We start from the raw sequence: 8614 nt of genomic DNA, 5'->3' as shown, positions 1-8614 counted from the left end.
ACGCACAATGCACAGTTCACTAGCTACAAGGTCACACTTAGAGGGCAAATGACAAAAAAGGGTCGGTTTATGTTTCGTGTCCTGGCCATTACTATCCAAAAAGAGTTACATGGTCATCAACAACATACTGCCCTCTATGTATATGATATTTAAGAGAGGTAGGTCACAGTAAAAGGTTTTAAATCAGATGCGAAAAATACCATTCGGGTATTAACTACATATTGACCTCTATGTGTGTGTAAAGCAGTAGTTTTTAAGAAATCGGAGGAACAATATTTAGCAGACGGACATACAAACAGACACAAGGACGGAGGTAAGCATATATTCCCCCCTGTCTCACATCATCGTTTCTTAAGTCGCCAGGGAACATTTCTTTGCGTGACTTCAATAAGGAATCGACAGAAAATAATTTCTTGCCTGACATACTAGTGACCTTGTATACTTGCGGTTTCTAATTCTGTATTTTATGAGAGTAAAACAAAAAACGGAATACTTGCATTTAAACGTTTCTGAAGCATTCAGTTGCATTATATAATTAGGTAAGTTAGCAAGTCACAGACCCGACACTCCCCAATGGATTAGTACATACATAGCACGAGGAGTTCGACATTAAATGATATTATATACACAAAAACTGACCGGTATAGACACTTTGGTATGTATTTTCATTTCATTTACGCCCTTAAAGGACATAAATCGTAAAATGGAATACAGTTCCAGACGCAAAATTGACAAGTCGACATTCAGTGAATGTTCTTTACCATGTAGATAAAAAGTAATTTCTTTCAAAAATGCAACATCTTATCTACATATATTTATGTAGCATGCATGCTTATTTAAAAAAATAACATGCAAATCAATTTGACATATTATTCACCTGTTTCATGATTTGATCGAGTGAATTTCCATGCAATGAGTGTGATCGGTCAACATTTTGTCAGCATTTTATAAACATCACTTCTATGTTTCTTCTGTTATATCACCATATACACATATTTATGTTCAACTTAACATAAAACTTAAATACACACACCGTGTAAAGCAAAATAAACAAGTGAATGAAGTATTGCCATGCAATACAATGTCCCCTACTGGAAGGCACATAATGGTTTCTACTGCAGAAAAAAACAGAAAACACATAATGACATTATATATAATTATATCAATGATGTATACACAATATTGTACTATATATACAATATGTTATAACAAAACACTTAAATTAAGTTTTGCATGCATAAAAACCTACAATTGTTTTCATATGAATTTTTTGGCTAATCATAAAAAAAAATTATCATATAAGTTATCTATAGTAACAACAAAAGATAATTAACAAAACAAAAATTTATTATAGGTCCACACAAATCTCTTTACCAAGTAGAGATAGGTCAAAATACATCTAAAACTTCAATGTAAAAACATGTTGTCTCACAGAAAAGTGGTATCGATTTTCCCTACGGCCAGTAATAAAAGAGTAACTATATAATCTATTTACAGTAATAACAAAGGGAGGTAATTCTTAAAACAGGGTTGCCTCATAGAGATGAATATTTGTGCCAAGTTACATCAAAACCCCTCCATGCATGAAGAAGAATTGCTCTGGACAAAGTCATTCTTAAATTTAACCTTTGACCTCTAAGTATGATCTTGATCTTAGACCTAGGGACCTGGAGGGCGTTTCATCAAAGTTCCTAGGACAGAATTTTATCTTGGTTCTTGCGCATGACAGTCCGTCACATAGTGGTGAATATGTGTGCCAAGTTTCATCAAAATGTATGAAGAAAAAATGCTCCGGACAAAGTCTTTTTTGTATGTGACCTTTGGCCTCCACATTGACCTTAGAGCTAGGGCCCGGGTTTTGTGCATGACATGTTGTTTCATCTAGGGGAATATTTGTGCCAACTGATATTTAAATCCTGTCTTGTATGACAAAGTCATAGACTGGACAGGAAAGAATTCTATTGACTTTTGATCTGAAAGTGTGACCTTGACCTTTAGGCTAGGGTTCTGGGTGTTGCGTATGACACGTCGTCTTATCATGGGGAACATTTGTGCCAAGTAATATTAAAATCCCTTCATGGATGACAGAGTTATAGACCGGACAGGAAAAAGCCTCGCTGACCTTTGACCCTAAATTGTGACATTGACCTTTGAGCCAGGGGTCCGGGCTTTGTGCATGACTAGTCGTCTGATCATGAGGAACGTTTGTGTCACGTGATATAAAAGTCCCTTAATGAATCACAGAGTTATGATGAACCGGACACGAAACACCCTGTTCACGCCATGTTATCATTTGACTGCTAAGTGTGACCTTGACTTTTGAGCTAGGGGTTTGAAAGTTGTGCACGACATATCATCTTATTTTTATATACACTTGTGCCAAGTAATATAAAAATTCCTTCATGGATGGGAGAGTTATGGACCGGACAGGAAAAAACGCCCTGTTGACTTTGACCTCCAATGTGACCTTGACCTTTGAGTTAGGGTCCAGGTCTTGTGCATGACACGTCATCTCATCATGAGGAACGTTTGTGCCAAGTAATATTAAAATCCCTTAACGGATGACAGAGTCTTGCTCATGACATGTCGTCTCATTATGAGGAACATTTGTGCCAATTGATATTAAAATCCCTTAACGAATTACAGAGTTATGGACCGGACAAGAAATTGCGGACGAACGGAACGACGGACGGAAGGACAGAAAAGCGCATTATTATAATCCTCGAAACTGGTTTTCAACCAGTAGGGGACTAAAAATTTGAATACGATTTCTTACCTCCGGCCTGCCAGATGTTCGTTTTGATCGCTCGCAACAGGAGAAAGGAGAGTACAGTCGTTTATAGGGGATGTGTCTTGGTATTGGCGGAGGTATTTTTTATTGTTTAGAAATGTTACTTTCCAGTCAAATATGTCAAAAGTTCCAAAAGTTTTAACAAATGTTCCAAAATATTTCGATGTTGTTTACTGAATGTTAGTAATTACAAAACTCATCTACAAAGAGAACCGCGGTGTCCTTCTTGACTTACACACCGACACAACATCCAAGGCACAACTGCCACGGCTACTAGCTGCCTACTCTCTACTTTTTAGTAAGAACTATAATAATGTAATCAGTTTAAAAACAAAGATTCGTTAAAAACTTATTAAAATGCGACATCGTATAGTATTTATCCGAAAAATAGCATGTATTATTTACGTTTGCGATGTCACGTACACCAATTTTACTCATATATAGTAGTCGCAACTTGACCGCGATGGTTGACCATAGGCTGGTTATTCATATCGATTATTTCATTATAGTAATCAAGGGTGCTTAGGGTAGCCGTGTATACTTATATTGAATTAGTTTGTATACATTGCAGTATCAAAGTATTTATACTTACATTTGATCAGTTAAAACTATCCAGAACACTAATTTATATTTACATAAATTTATATTTCCTTTTTCTCGTGCAGCTCGTGTTTTACGTACACTCCTTTTCAATAATAGGTTGTACCTCATTATGTATTATAATGCAAAGGTCAACCATCGGGGTCAAGTTGCGTCCAGTATACTACCTGCCGTGCTACTAACTACACTGTATGGTAACTACAACGGTAGCTGTGTGTTTGGATATGTCCAATATGGCTGCTCAAAACAAAAAACAATGGAACATCATGCAAGTTTTTGAAGCTATTTCATACGTCTTTTTAAAATTTGGTACCAAACTCTGTTCAAAAAGCCTTGAAATGCTCAAAGAAATAATCACCACACCGGCATTGCCATCTGAATGGTATTTAGCATTAATATCTCTTCATAACTCATAGAAAGTGTTCATTTTCGTGTCAGGTGTTCTAAAATTTCATTTTTATTGTTAGTAAAATCAAAGAATTTTGACTTAATGGCTATGAATATACTCGACGATAATCTCTAGTATAAGTATATACAAACTGTGGTATGTACAAAACACTTGGATATTCAAATGGACACAAAACGTTGACAGTAACAAAAACATGAAAGTAACGGTTTGGATCATACGTGTACGCAGGTTTGGATAACTTAGTCTCTTTGGATGTTTGCGGTTTGGACTTACCTTTCTAACTGCTAATGTATGTTTTTAACTATGTTTTCAAAGTTTACATACATGTTCAAATATGTCTTCTCACAGAGCATGCTCATTAAACACTTGTTGCTAGATATTTAAAAATGTATATGCATATAAAGTTGAGATGTATACTTTTAAGGTAACTCTGCACGTTTGGATCGAATTTTTTTCTGCAATGTAGAATTTGATTAAACTTTGATTTTTCCAAACTTCAGAATATACCTAGACAATTCAGCAAATAAAAAGATAGGGTCGTGTGCTTGATTTTCTACTAGACTAATTTTAAAACTTTGGACCTTACGCAAATTTTCATAATGGTAGTCTATGGGAAAATCATAACTTTCATAACATTTTCGCGAATAGAACTTTTTCTACATTGTATAATTTAGTGAAACTTCCTACAACTGTAAATAAACATATGGCCTATAATGTGATGACATAAAATGTATATGTCCGTGTGCTTATTTTTGAGATATTTGACTATGATGTAAGTGAACCGCACTTTTCACGCTAATTTTAAGACATTATTTTCATTTTTTAACGTGTCAGATGTTTTAATATCACATTTTAACTTTAGAAAGGCAGTAACAGTGCCATTGTAATAATTGTGTTCACAGGTTGCTATTGTTTCATAAAATAATTTTCATTTCCGTACGCCGAATCGAGGCTTTATTCTACATTTTCCGGATAAATGACGTGATGCCATCACTTCCGGTTTATCAAACGTGCAGAACTACCTTAACTATGATCAATATGATTTGTTAATTAGACCAGTGTATTTACTCAAACTGGTATCACTTATGCCAATTTGAAACACAGTAGTAGTACAAGACATGGGGCTCCCAGCTCAGTTTGGCCCCATTTTAACCTTAACCAAATGACTAATACCGGCAAACTCAAAAACCCACAGGTTTTAACAACTTACTGTGAAAACCTCTACTTTGATAAAGTAAATCTATTTTTAGTAACGTTTACAGTGTAAACGTTTATTTTACGATCATGTACAATGTTCACGTTTATTTTTAGTAACGTTTACAGTGTAAACGTTTATTTTTAGATTATGTACAATGTTCACGTTTATTTTTGGTAACGTTTACAATGTAAACGTTTATTTTTAGCATTACAATGTTCAAGTTTATTTTTAGTAACGTTTACAGTGTAAACGCTTATTTTTAGATTTTAAATGTTTTAAACACGTCACTTCAGTTCACGTTTATTTTTAGTAACGTATACAGTGTAAACGCTTATTTTTAGATTTTAAATTCCGTGTACAATTTTCACGTTTATTTTTAGCAACGTTTACACTGTAAACGCTTATTTATAGCATTAGTGGAATTTGTAACTCCCGTGTACAATGTTTACGTTTATTTTTAGTAACATTTACAGTGTAAACGCTTATTTTTAGGGTCCACTGCTGATCAATTAAAAAAACACAGGTTTTGAACCCAGTGAAAAAATTAAAAGTTTTAAATACATATAATATAAATGAGTCAAAAACAAATATATTGTGTAAAAGAAAGGAACTTTACTGATAGTATAAATCCTCAATATGTTACAACAAAAAATGGTAGACTTACGTTAAGAGCTCAGTGTGCATCCTGCAGTAGTATAAAAACACAGTTTGTGAAATGTTTCGGAAGAGCAATTGATATTTATAAAGCAATGTTACCTTTATTACCTAAGAAAGGTTTAACACTCCCAGGATATAACTATTGTGGACCAGGAAATCCTTTGGATAATGGACCTCCTGTTAATGAACTGGACGCAGTATGTATGGACCATGACTTTTGCTATGACAGTGGTGTAAAAAAGGTATATGTGACAAGCAAATGCTTTCCAACTTAAATAACACTAAATCAAAAACATTTGGAGAAAAGATTGCAAAACATTTAGTTGTAAAACCAGCAATTAAAACGAAATACAAACTTGGACTCAAAACAAAAATCAAAAAACGGAAAAAGGGGCTAGAGTATTTACTTGGACGTAAGTCCTTGGGAGCTAAAATCTCACTCAAAAAGACCACCGAAATAACATGGAGAGATGAATTAGCAGAAGAATTACATAAACCAATTAAACGAAAATTTATGAAACGAAGAGTAATAGTTAGTGATATTAATGATACTTGTTCTGCGGATTTAGTTGATATGCAAATTTTTTTCAAAATATAATAAAGGTGTAAAGTACTTGTTAACCGTTATTGATATATTCAGCAAATATGCTTGGGTTATTCCATTAAAGAATAAAACTGGAGAATCTGTTACTGAAGCATTTGAAAAAATAATTTCTAAAGATAGAACACCTACAAATTTATGGGTAGATGAAGGAAAAGAATTATATAATAAAAAGTTTGAATCATTTTTGAATAAAAATAAGATTAACATGTATCATACATTTAACGAAGGAAAAGCTGTAGTAATTGAAAGATTTAACAGAAGTTTAAAAAGAATACTGTAAACCTAGAAATGTTCGCGGATACTATATTTCGCGATTTTCAAAACATGAACATTTTCGCGGATACAAATCTTCGCGGAATCATATCCATCGCGAATCCCGCGAATATGAAGTCGCAAATGAACATATTTAGTATAATAAGGTAAGTATCACTGCATAGTTGCATTTATAGTATTCTCGAAAACATTCAGTTTTATTGCACCCTTCAATTATAAATGCACCCTAATCCTTTTCATCCATATCAACGGTTATTCACACTGTAATGTCACTTGTTTGCCATTTAAATAGGTGATTAATCCACACTTAGCAGAAATAGACACAATATTTTACTTACAAATAATATATCGTATTGGCTGCCGACTACAAATTGCATGTATATGTCGTTCGATAGATGCGTATTGTTTTTGTTTTTATCCCCTGTTTGCCTTACGGATCGATATTGAAAATGCTGTTGCTTCATAAATAAGTAAATTGTAAATCAATTGAACTAATGTGGATTTGTGCACTCATGTTATACAATTACGGTACGAGAATATGAATTATTAATATCCAGGTGTGTGTAACCACAGAACCATCTTATAGCGATCTATATAAGCTGAAGCTAGAATCTTTCGCGTTTTTGTTAGAACAGAGTTTTTCGCGGCTATTTAATTTCACGGAAATATACTACCCGCGAAAGGCGCTAATTTAAAAAGCGCGAAAACAATTCTAGGTTTACTAGTAATGTGGAAATATTTTACAGTAAAATAATACTTACACTTATTTAGACAATTTACATGATATGGTTGATAAATATAACAAAACAAAACATTCTAGTATAAAAATGACACCGACTGAAGCCAGTAAAAACTTAGATAAAGGTACTGTTTACTTTAATTTATATGGTTATTTAAAGATACCAAAGAGTAAACCAAAATTAAAAATTGGTGATTGAAGTTCGCTTAAGCAAACTTAAGCGACATTTTGAAAAAGGATATACACCAAACTGGACAGAGGAAATATTCATAATTTATGGAATTAATAATACAAATCCTAGAACATATACTATTAAAGATTTAAATAATGAAATAATTCAGGGTTCATTTTATGAGCAAGAACTATAACCTACTAAACAAGAGGTTTTTAGAATAGAAAAAGTTATTAGACGAGACTATAAGAAAAAACAAGCTTTAGTAAAGTGGAAAGGTTATAGTGAAAAATTTAATAGTTGGATTCCCGAATCTTCGATTCGTTAAGAAACCTATGGTTTAATTCCATTTAGTGAATTGAAAGAAATTTAATTTAAAAAATATATTATATAAATGGGTGAAATTCTAATTTCTAATGGAATAGAAACAATAGATCAATACTTTATTCACTTGACTAAACTTGCTGCTTCTTACAGAAAAAGTTATAAGTTTTGTGGAAGAGTAAATATAGGATTACAAATTGCTGGCGCTGTTCCATCAGTAATTACTATATTTATTAATAAACTAAAAGTTGAAAACAAGAAAACTATTTTAAAATTACATCATCACAAAATAAAACAACTAATAACAAAAGCACGGATTGCAGCTTTATCTGTTCATGACCCTAATGATCCTGGAAAAGTAAATAAAGAAGATTCAAATCAAGTTATTGAAGATATTTTTACAATACTGTTAGAAATGCAAAAAGAAAAAAAAAACTATTCGATGCCTCTTGAAATGTATATGAAGGAATTTAACGGATACAGAAATAAAAAAAGAGGAAGAGTTGCATTAAATTTAGATTGTTGAACTTATTTCTTTACATGCTTTTTTTAAAGATTTTTTTCTATAAGTATATTATATAAATGGTTAATAGAAAGGTAGATAGAATGATTATGCCAAAATTATCTAGCACTTTAGGATAAGATAAAAATTCATATAAAAAAGTACTAAAAAGAAGAAACGTTATTAAATCAAACCTTGATCAAATAGTCAGCGATGAATATAAAAAACATGTGATTGATAAATTGCAAAATGTTATAGATCCTTACCTTTTAGAAAAGAATATATTTATTTATTTGAATGGGATTGTGGTTGTTTAATGTCAGAAGAGGAAAATAGTGAAAGATT

This window comes from Mercenaria mercenaria, chromosome 11, assembly GCF_021730395.1.
Source record: "Mercenaria mercenaria strain notata chromosome 11, MADL_Memer_1, whole genome shotgun sequence".
Lineage (NCBI taxonomy): Eukaryota > Metazoa > Mollusca > Bivalvia > Venerida > Veneridae > Mercenaria > Mercenaria mercenaria.
This window is presented reverse-complemented; position numbering follows the sequence as displayed.